At 47.0% G+C, this 21,235-nt stretch overlaps 1 long non-coding RNA gene across 1 annotated transcript in view; it reads left to right on the plus strand.

Moving 5' to 3' along the window:
* The window catches only part of LOC143732276 (uncharacterized), a 93,253-nt gene that overhangs the window by 3,681 nt on the left and 68,337 nt on the right, over positions 1-21,235 (plus strand). The window lies entirely within an intron of this gene.

Here is a 21,235-nt window from a genome sequence, read left to right on the forward strand (position 1 = left end):
AAGGACATCTGTTACAGTTTTATTGTTGCCATTGATTCCCTTATTGAATCTTGAATCCCCTACATTCCAACATTTATTTGTTTTAGAGATTCTGAGCAGCTCCGTCCGTCTTCAACCTTGATCTGATATACCTCTTTAGGAAAATGCATCTTCCCTCCTGACATGATGCTGTTTATTATGGCTTTGAGCTGCATGGGAGGTTTGGAGATCAGTATCTCCTAAGATGATTTTTTTTTTTCAGTACTTAGTGGAGGTCATTGACCGAGTAGGACATTGAAGTATCGTCAAATACCTTAGTCTAGATGCCAGTTCTGACGTTTTTCCTTAGGATATTGTTTTGCCTTGTACTGTATCCACATGTTTTTTGTTGTCAGCTCATCTTGTTCTGTGAATGGAGGTTCTCCTTTAATTGTTTCCATCCAATTGTTACATCCTGGGTTGGTCCAATGCCACATTCACCATATGAACTGTTAAACACAAATACTCACGCATGCATACTCTATATCTGTCTGGTGAGCTGTGTAGAACTTTATATATGGTGCAACTCAGGCATTTTTTGTTTATGTTCCACTGAGTCATATGGACTTATGACACCAACATTTACGTTTATTCATTTAGCAGATGCTTTTACAAATGAGGAATACAAACAGGCAAATCAACATAAGGAGACAATAAACACAAGAAGTGAGAAGTTTCAGACCTTGTTCAGAACATTACAAGCTAGACCAGGAATAAAGGGGTAAGCATAGAAGAAGATTATTGTTTGTTTTTCAAGCAGGGTGCAGTTTATTGCTCAATCGATGAGATGAGTTTTCAGCTCTTTCTTCAGGGATTCAGCTGTTCAGATAGGGTTGGGAAGATCATTCCACCAGCAAGCAACAGTGAACAAAAAAACCTTCTGGAAATGATTTTGAGGCAATCGGTGATGATAACACGAGGTGCAGCTCACTTACCAAGGAGAGTCTGAATCAGTTGCCGTTCTGGAGGCAAGCACCAATATTGAACTTGATGCAAGCATCAACCAATAAGCAGTGCAGAGAGATAAACATGTGCTTTCGTGGGCTCGTTGAAGACCAGTAATGTGGTTGCAATGTGAACCATTTGTAGATGTTTGCATATCCAGCCAGACGAGCATTGCAACAGTTCAGTGGTGTGGATGCATTGCATTATAGTGCAACACCAAGTGTTTTAAATTACTGATGCAATTTTAATAAAGCACTGTTTGTAGTCAGAGAGAATTAACACAATTAAGTATTTTGCTGGTCACGTAATCTTGTTATTAGGCTACTGATACCTTTGTAAAAAAGCCACATAGACATAGGTGTATATGACATTTTTTTTCCTTTCAGCCAAACACAAACAGAGTTATATTAAACAATATCCTGGCTCTTCCAAGCTTTATAATGGGAGTGAATTATATAATGGGAGTGAATCGCTTGGAAACAAGCATTAGGGACGGAGTTTGGGCTCGATCGTAACAAGAGGTTCTCCTGTTCCTACTGTTCCTTTTTCTCCATGGAAACCACAGAGCTAAAACAACAAATGCTGCCGCTGAGATAATGGCCTGGTGAAGCCAAGGAAAGGAAATTGTCTTGTTTACTACATTCTGAAGTCCTGCTGAGGCTACCTTGCGACACAAAGACTGCATTCTGGTTCTGGTTCTTTTTGCTAATGGCGGACCCTGAGTTTTCCAGCCTGAGATCGGAATTCCGATCTATTGAGGCTTTACTGGAGGACGCGGTTCTTCGACAATCTTTGCTCTTCTCTTGTTTGGAAACCCTGTATCGAGAAATTCCATCAGGATCTATCATTTCAACGCCTCATGATTCTAACAGTTTGACTGCCCATACGTACTCTACCTGGTCGTCTGTGGAGAAAAAAAAAAGAAACCGGCTGTCTTCACCGCTATTTGCTACCGAGGATGATGATTTCTCCATCCTGGTCAGAAATTTCTTTGCACCGCTCCAGACACTTTGGCCAGAAAGCCGACTAGAGCAACCTATTGCAAATGCCGCTTGGCCCTGAAGTGCAGCATGAATATTTTAAGTTATTGGATCCCGCTGAACATAGTCATATGTTGGCCGCTGGCCCTTGTAATAGAAGAAGAAAACGTGACATTCTTTATCTTCTTCTTCCCCCTCTCCCGTTAAAATCCGAAAATGTTGCCGTCGCCATTCTCCCGTTGGTGTTTCCGGCCTCGAGAATGTCTTTCTCATGAAACACTATCCGGGAGAAAAATCGGCTTCTATACATGATGCCTCTTTGTCAAACGCTCCGACGATGACTGATGACGTCATACACCTGGGTTCCCCTTCAATGTTTCCAAACCCGGTGGCAATCATCTCTGGGGAGACTACACTGCCCTCTGGCATTCTGGAGACAAAATCCCCTGTTACCTGTACTCTTCCTGCTAATCTTGCGGTGTTCTCATATAAGGACACTCTTTCTCCACAACTTCTTTTGCTTGGGGACTCAATAGTTAAAGACATTAGACTCCCAGAAGCCATCACATACTCACTCAGTGATGGTAAGGTCAGTGATTTTGTCCTCCTTTTACCAAAACTTCTTGATCTTTACCCTTCTGTAAAAACAGTGATTGTACATGCTGGGGCAAATGATGTAATGGATAGGCAGTCAGCAAAACTATACCAAGACTTTGAGAACCTTTGTTTTAAAGCTGATTCCCTAGGTAAACAACTCATTGTCCCCTCTATGGGAAGTTTTTTAGTTGTCTTTTTGGATTGCACTTATGGTTAAAAAAATTTGAATTGCTGCTGGTTTTAATTTTATTGGGAATTTTGATTACTTTTGGACTAGATATGATCTGTTTGGAAGAGATGGCCTTCATCCTAATAGAGAAGGAGTACAAAAATTGACTTTTATCCTTTTAAATTACATGGCCTTTGGTATACATTGACAGTTTTTCCAGCTAGACACTCTCCCTGTGCTCTTAGATATTTCCCAATCGATAAGTTATGAAGGTCCTGCTGGAAATGAAAATCCCTTCTGTCTCTGTCCATCCACTCAGTTTGTGTCATCTAGTGTTAGTGTCCCAAACAACCCTATCCCAGTAATAATAAGTGATAGAATAAATCGATCACATCCAGCCTATGGGGTAAATCTGGCAAATCTTCAAAGAGTAACTAAACAAACTCAGATTTCTAAAGCAGATCATATCAGCATAATTAAATTTGTTCTTTTAAATATTAGATCTTTATTTAAGTCATTTTTAATTAATGATCTTATTTGTTCATATAACCTTGATTTTCTATTTCTAACTGAAACTTGGTTAGATCTGGCAAATAATGTGTCTGCCCTCATTGAATCAGCCCCTCCTAATTAAAAGTTTATGAGTGCCATCCGTTCTAACAAAAAAGGAGGTGGAATAGCCACAATTTTTAATTCATTTTTTGAATGCAGACAGCTATCTTTTGGCGAGTTTGTTTCCTTTGAGTATTTGAGTTGAATTATTAAGGGTTCCCCTCAAGTTCTATTACTGATCATTTACAGACCACCAAAGTACTCCCCTAGAGTTTTTCTTGATGAACTAGGTGATCTATTGTCTTTTATTTGTTTAGAGTTTGACTTTGTTTTAATATCTGGGGATTTCAATTTGCATGTTGATAATCCAGATAACAACTCTGTCAGTGAACTACTTTCACTGCTTAACACATTTAACCTAACTCAACATGTACAGGAAAAAACACACTTTCTTGGTCACACACTTGACTTGGTGATCACAAGGGGTATTGATATTTCTGTGACTGTAAAGGATTTAGCATTGTCTGATCATTCCTGCATCTTCTTTGATGTTTCCATGTCTACTCATATGTCTAACACCTCTGTGATGATAGAAAAAATAATTATTAATGATCGTGTGATCATTAATATCACTCTATTAAATGCTCTCTTTGAACAAGTTTTTTCTCTAAATTTCTGAGCCACACATCTAAATCAGTAGATGATTTGATGGATCATTTTAATTCACAAATGTAAGATATTATGGATAATATAGCACCATTCAAATTTAAGAAAGTCAGTAATAAACAAAAAGCCCCATGGAAGCTTAATTCAACAGTTAAGCTTTTGAAGAGAGATTGTAGGAAGACAGAAAGACAGTGGCGAAAAAATAAACTCCCAGTACACTATAATATCTATAAGGAAAAGCTTAAAAATTGTAATACTGAAACTGGTAATGTCACGGATCACAGAGGAATCAGACAAGATGGTAAGTTATCAGTGTTTATTTTGCAGAAGGATTGCGGTCGGAGATAACAGGTGAGAAGAAGTAACATAGAAAGTTCAATGAAGCTTAGCTGTGGTTTTAAGTCTCTCTCTTTCTTTCCCTCTCTTGCAGGTGGCGTGGCGATGGCTGGTACGGATGGGTTGATCCAAGATGAGTGAAGCGACGGTAAGTAGAAGGTAAGTGATCGGGAAGTCTGTGAGCCATGGAATGACGAGACCAGACAAGTGACTGCAGTGAAGGTGAGTGTTTTATAGTCCATATGGTTGATGGGACACAGGTGACGGTGATTAGTACTCAGGGGATAATGAACGGGGAAAAGTCTGGTTGGGTGAAAGGGAACGAGTGGGCGGAGATGGTGATCTGGATGATGTAACCCTGACAGTACCCCCCCCCTCCCGAGGCGGCTCTTGAGGCCTGAGACGGGCGCTGCCGGCGGCGAGGTCGACCACGACCCCTGGGAGCCGGACGATCCGGATGATCACTGTGGAACTGGGTGAGTAGCGTTGGATCCAAGATGTCATCTCGCAGGACCCAGGAACGTTCCTCTGGTCCGTAGTCCTCCCAATCCACCAGGTACTCCAGCCGAGGACCTCGCCGCCGAGAATCCATGATAGAGCGGACTCGATAAATGGGCTCCTCTTCAACGGGAACGGGAGGAGGTACGTCAGTGGGAAGGTTATCTGAGGGAACAGGGGTGACAGGGTCAGTGAAGGGTTTAAGTAAGGAAACATGGAATGAAGGAGCAATCCTGAAATGAGGGGGAAGATTGAGCCTGTAGGTCACTTCGTTCAACTGCCTCTGGATGGTGAATGGTCCGATGAATCGAGGACTCAGCTTACGGCAAGGTAGACGGAGACGGATGTCTCGAGCCGACAACCACACCTTTTGACCTGGCTGATACTGAGGGGTGTCGAGTCGGTGACGGTCCGCTTGTTCCTTGTGTCTCCGTACTGCCTGCTGTAGATGCACAAGAGCTGAGTCCCATACCCCCTCGCTCTGATGGAACCAGAAGTCGACAGCTGGAACCTCCGAGGGCTCACCCGACCAAGGAAAGAGTGGAGGCTGGTAACCAAGGATACACTGGAAGGGGGTGAGCCCGGTGGTGTTCTGCCACAGAGAGTTTTGGGCATACTCAGCCCATGGGAGGTAACGGTTCCAGCTGTCCTGGTACTGATGGCAGTACGTCCGCAGGTAACGTCCAATCTCCTGAATCTTCCGCTCAGTCTGGCCGTTAGTCTGCGGATGGTAGCCTGAGGAAATGCTGATGGGGACCCCGAGGAGTTTGAAGAAGGCTTGCCATACTCTTGAGATGAACTGAGGTCCCCGATCCGAGACGATATCCTCTGGGAGGCCGAAGTTCCTAAAGACGTTGTGGAATAGAGCTTCAGCTGCTTGTAACGCAGTGGGAAGACCAGGTAAGGGAATCAGCTTACAACCTTTAGAGAACCTGTCCACAACAACGAATACGCAGGTAAAGCCTTCTGAATTTGGTAGATCAGTCATGAAATCGACACCAATGTGTGACCATGGTCGCCTGGGAAGAGGTAACGGCACGAGCTTGCCTTCTGGGACTCTCCTCGGGGTGTTGGTGATGGCACAGAGTGAACAACCGCGGATGAACCTGGAGACATCTCTGGAGATGGACGGCCACCAGTACCGTTGACTGAGGAGCGAGAGGGTACGCTTGCTACCCGGATGTCCAGAGCCCGGAAGGGAGTGAGCGGAGTCCAGAAGGGGAGTACGTAGATGTGGAGGTACGAAAATACGCCCTTCTGGACCTCCCGGCGGAGCGGGTTGACGTGTCAGTTCCTGGGCGATCTGTTGGTCAACCTCCCAGACGATTGGACTGAGGATTACGGCTGGAGGGAGGATAGGTTCGGGATGAAGATCTTCAACAGAGGTGTGATGGAGTCGTGAAAGTGCATCAGCCTTGCAATTCTTACTCCCGGGACGATATGACACCACAAAGTTGAAGCGTGTGAAGAATAGAGCCCAGCGGGCTTGTCTAGGGTTCAGTCTTTTAGCCTCCCTTAAGTACTCCAAGTAGCGATGATCGGTGATTACTGTGAATTGATGGTTAGCTCCCTCCAGCCAGTGCCTCCACTCCTCAAGGGCCAGTTTGATGGCCAGCAGCTCTCGGTTACCGACGTCATAGTTCCGCTCCGCCGGGGCTAATTTCTTGGAAAAGAAGGCGCATGGAAGGAGTTTGGGTGGCTCACCCTGCCGCTGAGAGAGAACTGCTCCTACTCCAGTAGATGAGGCATCTACCTCTACCACAAACGGAAGGTCCGGGTTTGGATGAATGAGGATGGGAGCAGTGATGAAAGTTTCCTTTAAACGCTGGAAGGCCTGTACTGCGGAGGGAGATAGGGACAGAGACTTGGGCCGTCCCTTGAGGGAAGAAGTGAGGGGAGCACTGATATGACTGTAGTTCCGGATGAATCGTCTATAGAAGTTCGCGAACCCCAGGAATCGTTGCAGTTCCTTTACGGAGGAGGGTTGTGGCCAGTTCTGGATAGTTTCCACCTTCCTCTGGTCCATTTGGATGCCCTGTTGGTTGATGACATAACCCAGGAAGTGAACGGTAGAGGTGTGAAATTCGCACTTCTCCAGCTTCAGATATAATCTGTGTGCTCTCAGCTTCTCGAGGACCTGGATGACATGTTGATGGTGCTCAGACATAGAAGAAGAGTATATGAGTATATCATCAATGTAGACGATTACAAAACGGTTGAGGAACTCTCGAAGGACTTCATTCATATGACCTTGGAAGACGGCAGGAGCGTTGGACAGTCCGAAAGGCATGACCTGATACTCGTAGTGGCCCGAGGGGGTCACAAAGGCAGTTTTCCATTCATCTCCATGCCGGATTCGGATCAGATTATACGCACTTCTAAGGTCCAGTTTGGAGAAAATGCGTGCACCACGCAGCTGTTCCAGGGCGGCAGGTACCAGAGGAAGGGGATAGCTGAATTTGACAGTGTGAGAGTTAAGATGACGGTAATCGATACAGGGCCGCAAGCCTCCGTCCTTTTTGGCCACAAAGAAGAAGCTCGAAGCGGCAGGGGAGGTAGATGGTCGAATAAACTGCTGATGTAAAGCGTCCTTCACATACTCCTCCATGGCCTTCTGTTCCGGGATGGACAGAGGATATATACGACCTTTGCGAAGGGTGGCTCCGGGTAGCAAGTCGATGGCGCAGTCCCATGGCCGGTGTGGAGGTAGTTTGGTTGCCAGTTCCTTACTGAATACGTCCTGGAACGCCTGGTACTCCACTGGGATTTCGCCTTGAACTTGGACTTCAGGGCTTTCCACCGAAGTAGAACAGACAGGAACTCTAGTTTCCCCCGCGGGTGACTTGGAACGGGACGAAGAATGAACCTTCTGGATGGAACTGAGGCAGGATCTATGGCAATCTTCACCCCAACGGAGTACCTCTCCAGTTCCCCAGTGGAGTACCGGCTGATGTTGTACTAACCAGGGACGTCCCAGGATGATATCCGCGGTGGACTCCTCCAGCACCATAAGAGAAATTTCCTCAGAGTGTAAACAGCCGATACGAAGAGTTAGAGTGGGTGTATAATGGCGAATTCGACCACGACCTAATGGCTTGCCTTGTATGGTTTGGACGGGAAGATCTCGGCACAGACGGCGTCGCCGAATATTCAACTTTTGGAGAAACTGGGTGGATATGAAGTTCCCCGCAGACCCGGAGTCAATGAGGGCTTGCGCTGGGAGACAAACACAGGAGGTTAATACATGTACTCTGGTACGTGTGAGAGGCTCAATCTTCGGGGAGAGTTGAATGGCACTTACCGCCTGTCGCGGAGGTCGTACAGGGCAAGAACTGAGGAGATGCTTGTCGGAAGCACAGTATAGACAGAGGGAATGTTGAAATCTGCGCTGGCGTTCAGCTGTAGAAAGGTGGGTGGAGTCTACTTCCATTGGAACTGGTGCTGGAGGAGTGACTGAAGGCGCCGGAGGCGGAGAACTTACAGTGGGTACAAACCTATCACAAGCGGTGAGACGCTGGGCTGTACGGATTGTCTGCTGGATCAGATTCTCTAACCCCATGCTGTCCTCATACACCACCAACAGCTGGCGGACGTTGGAATTCAAACCATGACGAAAGGCGGTGATCAGGGCGGTTTCATTCCAGCCGCTAGCTGCGGCTAGTGTGCGGAACTGAAGCGTATACGAACTCACTGAAGAATATCCTTGACGGAGGTTATAGAGTTGGTCGTGAATGGACAGTTCTGATATTGTTTGCCCAAAAACCTCTTTAAAGTGCTGTTTAAAACTTGAGAAGGATTTGACCACCGGGGCATCTGAATCCCACAATGACTGTGCCCATCGAAGTGCTTGACCAGATAAGAGTGAGATAATGAAAGCCACCCGGGCGGTATCACTACGGAACTGATGCTCATTCATGGAGATATACAAGGATACCTGGAGAAGAAACCCACTGCAGTTCTCCGCCTCACCAGAGTAGGGCGCTGGCCGGGCCATGGGACTCGCAGAGGCAGTGAACGAAGCAGCGGGAGGTTGCGGAAGTGGAGGTGGTGGAAAGAGTGCCGCGGCGACCGGAGGATTAGCCGCTGAGGAATCCTCTTCTAAATCCGACTGATTCTGCATAATTACTCCTTTCTGTGGTCTGGTCTTCTGTCACGGATCACAGAGGAATCAGACAAGATGGTAAGTTATCAGTGTTTATTTTGCAGAAGGATTGCGGTCGGAGATAACAGGTGAGAAGAAGTAACATAGAAAGTTCAATGAAGCTTAGCTGTGGTTTTAAGTCTCTCTCTTTCTTTCCCTCTCTTGCAGGTGGCGTGGCGATGGCTGGTACGGATGGGTTGATCCAAGATGAGTGAAGCGACGGTAAGTAGAAGGTAAGTGATCGGGAAGTCTGTGAGCCATGGAATGACGAGACCAGACAAGTGACTGCAGTGAAGGTGAGTGTTTTATAGTCCATATGGTTGATGGGACACAGGTGACGGTGATTAGTACTCAGGGGATAATGAACGGGGAAAAGTCTGGTTGGGTGAAAGGGAACGAGTGGGCGGAGATGGTGATCTGGATGATGTAACCCTGACAGGTAAAGCTAGACAGTTGTTCTTTTCTAACATTATCAATCAAAACATAAATAATGCTTGAGTTCTTTTCTCAACAGTGGAAAAACTGACAATCCCCCCTCAAAAACTGCCACCTGAATTTATCTTGACCATAAAATGCAATGAGTCAAAAGCATATTACTGTGCAACCAGAACAAATAACTACAGAAACATTAAACAGAATGGCTAACTTTAGTTTGATTGATACTGAAACAGTTAATAAAACAGTGCATAGCCTCACTTCTTCAACTTGTACACTAGATATTTTACCTACCACCTTTTTAAAATCTGTTTTTCATATTCTAGCACCAGAACTGCTTAACATCATAAATTCATCTTTACAAATGGGCACATTTCCTAAATCTTTGAAGACTGCTGTTATAAAACCACTTCTCAAAAATAATAACTTAGACACATCTATATTAAGCAATTATAGGCCGATTTCAAATCTACCGTTCATTGTCAAAATTATTGAAAACATTGTTTTTGATCAATTAACATATTTTTTAACAATTAATAATTGCCTAGACAATTTTCAGTCAGGTTTCTGGACTCACCATAGCACAGAAACAGCTCTTGCTAAAGTCACAAGTGACATCCGGTTAAATATAGATGAAGGCGAGTTGTCTATCTTAGTATTATTGGATCTTAGTGCAGCTTTTGACACTGTAGACCATTACATACTGCTCCATCGACTGGAACATTGGGTTGGTTTTACCGGTGTTGTGATCAGCTGGCTAAAATCGTATCTTAGTGATAGGAGTTTTATTGTTAAAATTGGAAATTGTTCCTCAACACTAACATCTTTATCCTGTGGAGCTCCCCAGGGCTCGATTTTGGGTCCACTGTTATTTAATCTTTACATGCTACCACTTGATAAACACATAAAGAAACATTCAATCTCCTACCACAGTTATGCTGATGACACTCAAATTTATTTACCTCTAATGCCTAATGACTATACCTTGAACATTGAAACACTGAAACTCTCTGTCAATGCATTGAAGAAATATATACTTGGATGTCACAGAACTTTCTTCAGCTTAATAAAAATAAAACTGAGGTTATCATTTTTAGAAGAAATTAGGAAAAATGTAAAATCTCTACCCTGCTTGAAAAAAAGGGCCTAATAGCAAAGGAAGTGGTAAGAAACCTTGGTGTCTTAATAGATAATAATCTAAATTGTAATAGTCATATAAAAACAATCACAAAATTAGCATATTTTCATCTTAAAAATATCATAAACTTAAAAAATGTATGTTTAAGGAAGATCTTGAAAATATCATACGTTCATTTATTTATAGTAGGATTGATTATTGTAATGTGCTTTTAACAGGACTCCCCAAAAATACTTTAAAACCGCTCCAAATGGTACAGAATAGTGCAGCCAGGATTCTTACAAAAACCAAAAGAACAGATCATATTACTCCAATTTTAAAGTCCTTACACTGGCTCCCAGTTAGATACAGAATTAATTTTAAGGCACTCTTACTAGTTTTTAAATCAATAAAGGGGATGGGACCTAAATACCTTCACAATATGTTTCAACAGCATACTCAACCAAGACCCCTTAGATCACAGCATAAACAGCTTCTACTAAAACCTAAAGTTAGAACAAAACAAGGGGAAGCTGCTTTTAAATACTTTGGCGTCCGTCTCTGGAACCAGCTTCCAGAAAACATTAAAAACGCTCCAACTATCACAATTTTTAAAAATAGATTAAAGACTAAGCTTTTTTCAGAGGCTTTTTGCAGTTAATGCGTAATAAATAAATTTATTTTCATTGTCGTGTATTTTTGTGTATTTATTTCCTTGTTGGTGTTTTATATAGAATTTTAATTATTTATATTATACTGTGTGAAGCGTATTGTATTGCTGCTATGTATGAAATGCGCTATACAAATAAATTGCCTTGCCTTGCCTTGCCTTGAATAGGCCTGAGATTTTGATGCCCAAAAAAACCACATCCATCCATGATAAAAGTAACCCATACGGCTCCAGAGGGTTATTAAAGGCCTTCTGAAGCAAAGTGAGAAAAATATCCATAAATATAACTTTATAAACTGTAATCACTAGCTTCCGGTAACGTCCGTCCGCACGTTCACGAGAGAGTTGATTTCCGGCGTGTGACATAGGATGTAGGAAGTAGGAGTAGCGTAAGCAGGTGAGAGTTCAAACAAATAGTGCTAGGCAGCAAACTCAAGCTCCTCTTGAGCTCCTCTCCTCTTTAGAAGTTTTAGACTTCTAATTTGTGACTGGTGTTTTGTTCTGCTCTTTCTCTCTTCAGCCAGAACTCAACTCATGTACGGAAGTCAGTGATTCTAGTTTATAAAGTTATAAATATGGATATTTTTCTTACAAAAATGCATCGCTTCGCTTCAGAAGGCCTTTATTAACCCCCTGGAACCGTATGGATTACTTTAATGATAGAAGGAAGTGCTTTTTCTAACTTCAAAATCTCAGTTACTATTCACTCCCATTATAAAGTTTGGATGAGCCAGGATATTTTTTTAATATAACTCAGATTGTGTTTGGCTGAAAGAAGAAAGTCGAATAACCTTCCAATTTCAATTCGCTCTTTAACTTCTTTTTCAATATTTAAGAATCACCTAGCTCAACATCTTCTGAATATATGTAAATGCGTCATTGTAACCTATTTTTGGCATGGCACATACATTTTTGTCTGTATATGAGTTTATTTGTGTCTAGATGTGTGTTTTGGTACATATTATATGTGTTTACTTTGTTTAGGGATGAGTGCGTCACCTTTAGAGAGTCTTGGATGAGTAAATGTCTTGTTTGTATTGGTTTTGTTTATATATTTCTGTACTTACCATTATTGTAAAGTATGTTGTTTTTTTCTTATTGTGTATTTGTTTTTTGTTTTTGTTTTTTGTTATGTCTTATTTGACAGCTGTTGTAAGGTCAGTTTTTGTATCTAGATTTGAGGACCCCCTCGAAAACGAGATGGTTCATCTCAAGGGGTTATTCCTCCTCAATAAAATAAATGTCAATTAAATTAAATATACAGGTAGGATGGCTTGAGGGTGAGTAGTCTAAATTATGCGATCATATTCATTTTTGGGGGATACTTTAAGTAAGACTTAAATACATCTTTGTATGTAATTCCATAATTACCATATTGTCTTCAAAATGTGGTTAAAGTGTACTGCTGAATATAGTGATAGACGGTTATGGTAAACTAAAATATACTTTAATGCCATTTCTATTTAAACTTGTATGTCATGTATTTAAATATATTTGTCATTAATCATTTGTATGGATGAAACGTCTCGGTTACGTCGGATGACGACGAATGGGGTTTCGCTTAGAAAGCCTATCGACTTCAAGTATTACAAAACGAGCCAATGGCAAAGAAATGCCATGGGTCTGCGGAATTTGCATAGCGTATCTCCGCCTTACCTCGTGGGTATAAAAGGAGGACGCCGGCAACATGCAGATATGTTTCTTCGCTGAGGAGCCGAGACTGAACTCAGGCGATCCCGGTGGTACAGCGGAATGTGGCATGCAGACGTAACTTCTCCATTCCCTACTCAGGGAACGAGGGTTACATACGTAACCGAGACGTTCCCTTTCGTTGTCATTCCGAGTTACGTCAAATCTCTAATCGAGCCACCTTCTCGGCTGTCTTCCAGTGCCCTGCGCAAATCTGAGATCGCTATCGTGAGACTGGCATGGACGAAGGACTCTTATTTAGTACAGGAATACCAAGGTACACTGGGGAGCATATCCCATAGAAATATGCAATTACTGCCAACCCAGAGGGGGGGACTTAGAGAATACACATATGACCCGGAGGGATGCATATGGAGAACACTGGGGTGTCCAGCCGCAGGTGGAATATTTCAACCCCAGGGGTGGCAAGGTGGCTTGCCAAGGGAAAGACACATGTGGGGGTCACTCAGAGGAGGGACCATGCACACGGGAGGCACCTAGCCGACGCGCACGTCACGGATGCTGGAGGAACTCAGGGCTTTCAGGGAAGCTCACCTGAGGAGAATATCACACGTATCCAGTCCGTGGAGTGGAATGGCGAGCAAGCGAAGACACCTGAGCGGCTCCAGTACTAGCTGGTTAAAGCGAGTACATGAGAGCACAATGGCTCCACTCGGAGATTGTAGAATCTGGCGAATGTGTTAGGTGTCGCCCAGCCTGCAGCTCTGCAGATGTCTGTTAGCGAGGCGCCATGCGCTAGAGCCCACGAGGACACCACACTCCAGGTGGAGTGGGCAGTCACACCAAGGGGGCACAGTCGACCTTGCTGCTGGTATGCCAAGCAATGGTGTCCACTATCCAGTGAGGCAACCTTTGCTTGGAGTCTTTCAAGAGCGAGAGCCTTTCCCTTCAGCTTCCCACCATAACAGACAAAGAGCTGGTCTGAGGTCCTGAACACTGCGTTCTTTCTACATAGGCGCGGAGAGCACTGATTGCAGAGGCTCAAAGGGAGCACTCTGCAGGGCAGTAAACACCACTGAGAGGTCCCAAGAGGGAACGAGAGGAGGGCGAGGAGGATTCAGTTTCCTCGCTCCTCTCAGGAACCTGACGATCAGGTCGTGCTTCCCCACAGACTTACCTTCGATTGGATCATGGTGTGCGGCAAAAGCGGCTACATAGACTTTCAGGGTGGAGGGAGACAGCCTTCGCTCCAACCCTTCTTGAAGGAAGGAAAGCACGACACTGATTGAACATCTCTGGGGGTCTCCTCGGTGAGAAGAGATCCAGTTGACGAAGAGGTTCCACTTCAACGCATATATCTTTATCTCTGTAAAGCTGCTTTGTAACAATCTACATTGTTAAAAGCGCTATATAAATGAGGATGACTTGACTTGACTTGACATAGACGGGTCTCGTGGACGACGCACTAGCGGAAGTGATGGTAGCCACCACCGGTGGTGGTAGGGTACTCAAACCTACCACGTCCCGTCCAGGAGCCACACGTGGAGGATCCAAAGATCGGGACGAGGGAGGAAGGAGGTCCTTCCTCAGAGGAAAGGAGGAAAGGAGGTCCTTCCTCAGAGGAATTGGCCAATGAGGTGCTGTTGCGAGGAGTACTAGTTCGGAGAACCAGGTCCCGGCGGGCCAGTGTGGCGTGACCAGAATGACCTGCTCCTTGTCCTCCCTGATCTCGCATAGGTCTGTTCAAGACGGCTCACTGGGGGAAAACCGATACTTGCGGGGCCCCGCGGTCAGCTGTGCGCCAGTGCGTCCGTGCCGAGCGTGCCCTCGGACAGGGAGCAAAACAGAGCGCAATGGGTCGAGTCGTGGGAGGCAAACAGATCTACCTGTGCGTCCCCGAACTGGTCCCAAACCAGCTGAACTGACTGGGGATCGAGTAACCATTCTCCAGGGAGGGGCTGCAGCCGTTGGAGCTCGTAGGCTCCACAGTTCAGGGCTCCAGGAAAAATGTCTCGAAGCGACCTCAGATGCTTCTGACTCCAAAAGAGGAGGTGGCGGGTGAGTTGCGACATACGGCGGGAGCGCAGACCACCTTGATGGTAGATGTACGCTACTGACGTGGTAATGTCAGAATGGGCTAGTACGCGTTGACCTTGAGCAACCCAAGAGCGGTGTAGAACAAGGCATACTGCCAGCAACTCGAGGCAATAGACATGCTAAGGGCGCTAGGTCCTGTCCAGGAGCTGGCGGCAGCATGTCCATTGCGCATGGCGCCCCAGCCCGTAGTGGAGGCATGTGTTGAGAAACAACATGCCCGGAAGCTCAATCCAGGGGCACTAGCCCGTAGAAACTGAGGTTCGACCACGGGGTGAAGGTCTGACGGCAGGTCGGAGTAACTGGTACCTGGAGCACGCCGTGTTGCCATGCCAACCTCGGGGCTCGGTCGCGAAGCCAAAGCTGAAGCGGTCTCATATGAGCAATACGAGCACCGATGTTGCGGCTACGGACGCCATATGCCCCAGGAGCCTCTGAAAAAAACTTCAGTGGAACCGCACTCTTGCGTTTGATTTTCTCAGGCAAGTCAGCAGTGGCTGAGTGGAGAAGGTGACCAAGTCAATACCGAGAAAAGAGATCCCCTGCATGGGGCAAAGTTTACTCTTTTCCCAGTTGACCCGAAAGCCCAGACGAGCTAGGTGCCGGAGCACGGTGTCCCTGTGTTGGCAAACCTGGTCTCGAGAGTGAGCTAGGATAGCAAGTCGCCGAGATAGTTCAGGTTGCGAACACCGTGTTCCCATGGAGGAACAAGGGCTGCCTCGACAACCTTTGTGAAGGTGCAAGGAGACAGGGCTAGCCCGAATGTAAGAACAGCGTACTGATATGCGTGCCCCCTGACAGCAAACCGTAGGTACGGTCTGAGTCGAAGGAGAACGGAGAAATAAAAGTAGGCGTCCTTCAAATCCCTGTAATGGCAATTAAAAAAAAAATCTAAACACATTATAAATGTTAGAAATGTATTGCTAAAACATATTACAAAGACTGTGAACTGTGAAGTACTGAATTTTGGAGTTAGACCGTTAAACAGTTTTTCACCATTGCTATTTTCCGTATTTTTAGGCGGGTCTAAAACGGGGCTCGATGACGCACTGGAGCCCCTGAGCTCCTGGACACGCCCCTACTTGATGACGCACTAGAGCCACTGAGGCTGGCCGCTCCACTAACAATATAAATAGAGCACATTCGCATCAGTTTGGCGCTCAATGACGAGTTACTGTCAGTACTATTATTTGTTACTACAGTGTACAGTTCGCTAGTTAGCTATGTCTTCGTCACGGAAATGCGTACTACCTGGATGCGATCATGTACAAAACAGATCGGTGTCCTTATTTAAATTTCCTAAAAACGATCACATCAAGAAGAAGTGGATTAATTTTGTGAAGAGCCACCTTGATGGGAGCTGAGGATCACCACCAAAACCCGCCTCTGTAGTGATCATTTTACACGGGATAGTTTTATAAACTTTCGTTGAAGACAACTGGGATTCAATGATACGCTGTTACTGGTGAATGGGGCCGAACCGACTATCTCCCGCCTCGGCCTTCATCCTCCCATCGCGCAGACAACTGGTGCGATCATCGGCAGTGCGTGCCCACCAATGAGTGTAAGTTGCCTTGTGTGCTAATGTTATAATTAACCTAATAAGCTGCTAGGAGCATCCATTCCGGCTGTAGCTGGTCGTGACAGTTGAGTGTGGCAACGGCAGCTTTACCGCGAGTGGGCGTGGTTTCAGCCAGCGGACACACCCCCAGCGTTTGAGAGCAGAGACCACTGCTAATTTTTTCAAGATTTTGATAGATTAATTTATGTACTTGCCGGCTTTTTTATCATTCAAATTTGGCTGGGTGGCTAATAACAAATTTTTCTGTGATATGACAAACTCAGAACACATACTTCATTTTGACTTTACAGGGACTTTCAGGTCGATTGCTGCAAACCAATCCTGTGGCCGCACACATTCGGAAATGCGTCTGGCCAGGAGCATCTTGAACGGCAGCTTGTGAAGGGGGCGATTCAGATGCGCAGGTCCTGGATTGGCCGTTACCCACCGGATTTCTCCGGGACAATGAGGTTGGGGCTGTAAAACCCGGACCGGACTCATTTCGGCTGGTGGGACAGTCTCGATCGTACCCTTCGCCAGTAGGGTAGCAACCTCCGCTCTCATGATAGGGGCATAGCCACCGACCATAGTGGAGCGGACTCCCCTGAGGCGGGGAGGAGACCGTGCAAACTGAATCGAGCAAACCCAGCAACCCAGCGGAACAGATTGGGAAGCTCTAGCCAGGCTCCCAAGAACTGTGCCAGCGGCATGCGAACCACAGACGTCCCCTCGGTGGTGCAGTGAAGCGGAATGACCGGCCCGGACGTGGACGGCATAGCGGCCCGGTGTGGGGGCATGGTCATAACCGCAACCTGACAGAGGAGGCCAGGGAAGGACCAGCGTTCTGCGGGGGCCTGCTCTGCCAGGGGTCTGGTGACAGGGGGATGAGAGCGGTACGGTCCGGAGACGGCACGCACTGTCATCCGGCTCTGAGACAGAGGGGGTCGAAAGGTGCACGGCTCGGGGGCGGCGCACCGTGTCGTCCGAGAACTCTGTATGCTCAGAGACGGGAGAGTCAGTTCTTTCTGAGAATAAGGGTTCTTCCCCGGCCCTCACCGGGGAAAGGAGTGACCCTGCTACCAGCTCCTGGAAAGAACTGAGTCCCATCTCTGAGCAGCCCATCTCAAGAGTGCCACTTAACGCGGCGTATAGCGGGGGGCGGGGCTGGAGAGGGCTGTGGCGTCCCCCTGCGGCTTCCTATACGGCGGGGCTGTCGGGGCAGAAGATGCCTCAGTCTGCTCATGGGCGGTTGAGAACTGTTGTACAGCCCCCAACCGCACCGCCGAAGGGCAAACCTGGGATATGAGGGTGTCGAGCAGATAGGATCGCACCGAGAAGAAGCACTCTGAGGACACAGTTCTTTTAATATCACAACAGAGCGTTCAACCGGGGGACCCCAGTGTACCCATGGGCAGCGGCCCTGTGGAGGGGAGGAAGGGCGGAGAAGATCAATGAGGGATCGCTGGAAGACATGGGGGTCTTCAAGGATTTCGAGATCTCCTGATGCACATCCAGGAAGAAAGGTATTGGAGTGGACACTGACGGGTCCACTGATCGTCCAGGAGTGAGCGCTCAGGACAGGGTGGAAGGTAGGGCTGGGTAAAAAATATTGATTTCTCGATTTTAATCGATTCTCATTTTTACTAACCGATATCGATTCTTAAATCCTAAGAATCGCTTAGTCATCCTGTTTTCAATTGATGAATGAATGGAACATTGTAGTGCGCATCCCATCCAATAAACGCAATAATCTTTGTGCTTTGTTATTATTGATATGAAACAAAGTCTCAGATTTCAAATTACGTCCATTTTCTTACGAAATTCAAAAACATAAATACCGTTTTCGCGCTCTGGCGCGAGACCGCTCTAGCGCAGCGCAAGAGAAGCAGCAGCGCAGAGCGGACATGATCTTCACTTCCGCCTTAATAATACCTGTTACAACGCAAAATAAACATGAATGAGCATCTGAAAGTGAGTTAAAAGATAGAGAACAACGAATGGCGTCAGTGAAACGTCTCAGGTTACGACTGTAACCTATGTTCCCTGAGAACAGGGAACGAGACAATACGTCAACGACGCTATGGGGAACGCCTCAGGCGTGACAGGTGTCTGAAATCACTATCAAATCATGTCAATCATATTGACCGGCGACAGCCCGTGAATCATTAGCGTGAATGATTAACGTGCGACCTGGAAGTATAAAGGGGCGCCTTGCAAACATGACAAATCACCTTATCGTCTGAAGGGACTGTACGGTAGGCAAGCCCCGCGGCATGGCAGGGAGACGTATTGTCTCGTTCCCTGTTCTCAGGGAACATAGGTTACAGTCGTAACCTGAGACGTTCCCTTTCGAAGGGAACTCAACAATACGTCAACGACGCTATGGGGAACGATATACCAACGCCGCCATGCTAAGGGGAGTGCATGCCAAGTGGCAGTGACAACTGTCAGAACCAGCAACTTCAAATGAAACACTAGAACCACTCACCCTCAGGTCACACTGGGCTGTCAGTGACAGCATTCCCTACGGTCATAGCCCAAGCTACAGCCTCACAGAAAAACCTTCATAAACATGGTTAAATGAAAGGTCTACCTGGGCCGGCTCCGGGCCTGGAACCTCAGCTTCCAATTAGAAGGGGTCCCTTCTAGGGAATGTGGCTAGGGAACCCAAGGGAACCCCAGCCAGTCACTATTCAGGGGAACGTACTCACCCCGAAATGCCACCAGGACGGCCTGACCTGGCGCCAGTACATAGACACTTAGTCTGGCCAAATCCTGTCTGTCTGAAGACAGAGCCTCTGGACAAATGCCTTAAGTAAGGCATCCAACCCGAGGGACTGCGAAGCTGGCAGTGAACCACTCGGCCCGGATCTCAGAGACGGGATATCCCGGAGAGTATGACTCAGCATAGTGCTTTCCGACCCTTGCTAGCGAGGGGAGTTTCTCTACTCGATCCACGGATCAACCCAGTGTCTGTGTTTCAAAACACTGAGGAGGCCTGTGAAGGCCTAAGGGCTGATCTAACTGGGAGGCCTCACGAGAGGCCTACGACCGTCTGACCAGACTCAGGAAGCCGCATGCTCAAAGAGACCCTCGTGAGGGGAGCATAAGGTCTGCCTGGTAGGCAAACCAGGCTGTAGGCAGAAAAGGTTCCGGGAGGGAACCTTTAGCAGAGAATGAACACTTTAGCGAGCCAGGGCGCAAGCTCGCCTTCAGCAGCTGCCTATTAAGGCTAGCTGAAACTGATAGCAAGAGACCACTAGCTTCATAAACCCAGCACCACTAGGGAGCGTTACAGGGAGGCCCGGAGAGGCCTACTACCTGATCCTTTAGGGAGGCACGTGAGGCCTACTACCTGATAACCACAGTACGTGGGAACTCACCTTCAGGGAGGCCCGGTGAGGCCTGCTACCCTATGACCACAGTATGTGGGGAGCTCACCTTCAGGGAGGCCTGGAGAGGCCTACTACCTGGTAACCACAAACTGTGGGAACTCACCTTCAGGGAGGCCTGGTGAGGCCTACTACCTGACCGTTCTCAATCAAGGAGGCCTGGAGGAGCCTACTACCTGATACCCCCAGTATGTGAGATGCTCACCTTCAGAGAGGCCAAGAGAGGCCTACTACCTGATAACCACAGTACGTGGGAACTCCTCCTTCAGGGAGGCCCGGTGAGGCCTGCTACCTTACAACCACAGTATGTGGGGAGCTCACCTTCAGGGAGGCCTGGTGAGGCCTACTACCTGGTCACCACTATCTGTGGGAACTCACCTTCAGGGAGGCCTGGTGAGGCCTACTACCTGACCGTTCTCATTCAAGGAGGCCTGGAGGAGCCTACTACCTGATAATCACAGCATGTGGGAACTCACCTTCAGGGAGGCCTGGTGAGGCCTACTACCTGACAGCCAAAATATTTGGGAGCCCACATCCAGGGAGGCCCAGAGCGGCCTACTACCTGACAGCCACAATATTTGGGAGCTCACATTCAGGGAGGCCCAGAGAGGCCTACTACCTGATAGCCAACGTAAGTGGGAATTCGCCTTCAGGGCGGCCGGGTGAGGCCTACTACCTGATAACCATCTTAAGTGGGAATTCACCTTCAGGGAGGCCTGAGTGGCCTACTACCTGATAACCACTGGTAGCTTTGAGCCCTGAATCCGGGTGAAAGTATAAGGTGGCCTGCTAAGGCCAGCCAGCTGGGGACTCGCCTATCAGGGAGGCCTGGTCGGGCCTACTAGCTAATAGCAAGTCATATTCTGCCATAAAGTACACTGTTGGAAACCATACTACACAGCATAATTCACTAATGGGCTTCCAGTAGCGCTATAAGGTATGTCCCACAATGTTGGGACTCACCTCCGAGGAGGCCTGTTTAAGGCCTACTACCCATCAGTGAGTCAACTGCCCGAACCACCAAGGCCAACCACGTAAAGTGAGCTGGCCTACAGTGCCCTCTGGGGGGCTGTCCAATCAAGGAGGCCTGCTGAGGCCTACTACCTAATGGCGCAGCCTTCGTTGGCAGAAACACTGTTTACACAGCGCCTACAGCATCCTGGTGCCTAATCACATTGCCCATGGCAGTGTACTCCGCAAGAAAGCTAGCACCCTTAAAACAAGGGGAGTACAACATACGCCACTCTGCCTCAACGGAGGCCCCAGTTAGTCAGGGGCCTACCATCTATGCATGGGCGTCAGCTCAGGGCAATGCTCTGGCTTCAGGGGAGCGTACTTCGACCAAAGAAGAAGTGAAGCTTACTTCATACTCGACCCGAGCCATAGTGGTGCGAGGTGGGATAAAACAGAATTG

This window comes from Siphateles boraxobius, unplaced genomic scaffold (genome assembly GCF_051911475.1).
Source record: "Siphateles boraxobius isolate OS27281-9 unplaced genomic scaffold, OSU_SipBor_1 9, whole genome shotgun sequence".
Classification (NCBI taxonomy): domain Eukaryota; kingdom Metazoa; phylum Chordata; class Actinopteri; order Cypriniformes; family Leuciscidae; genus Siphateles; species Siphateles boraxobius.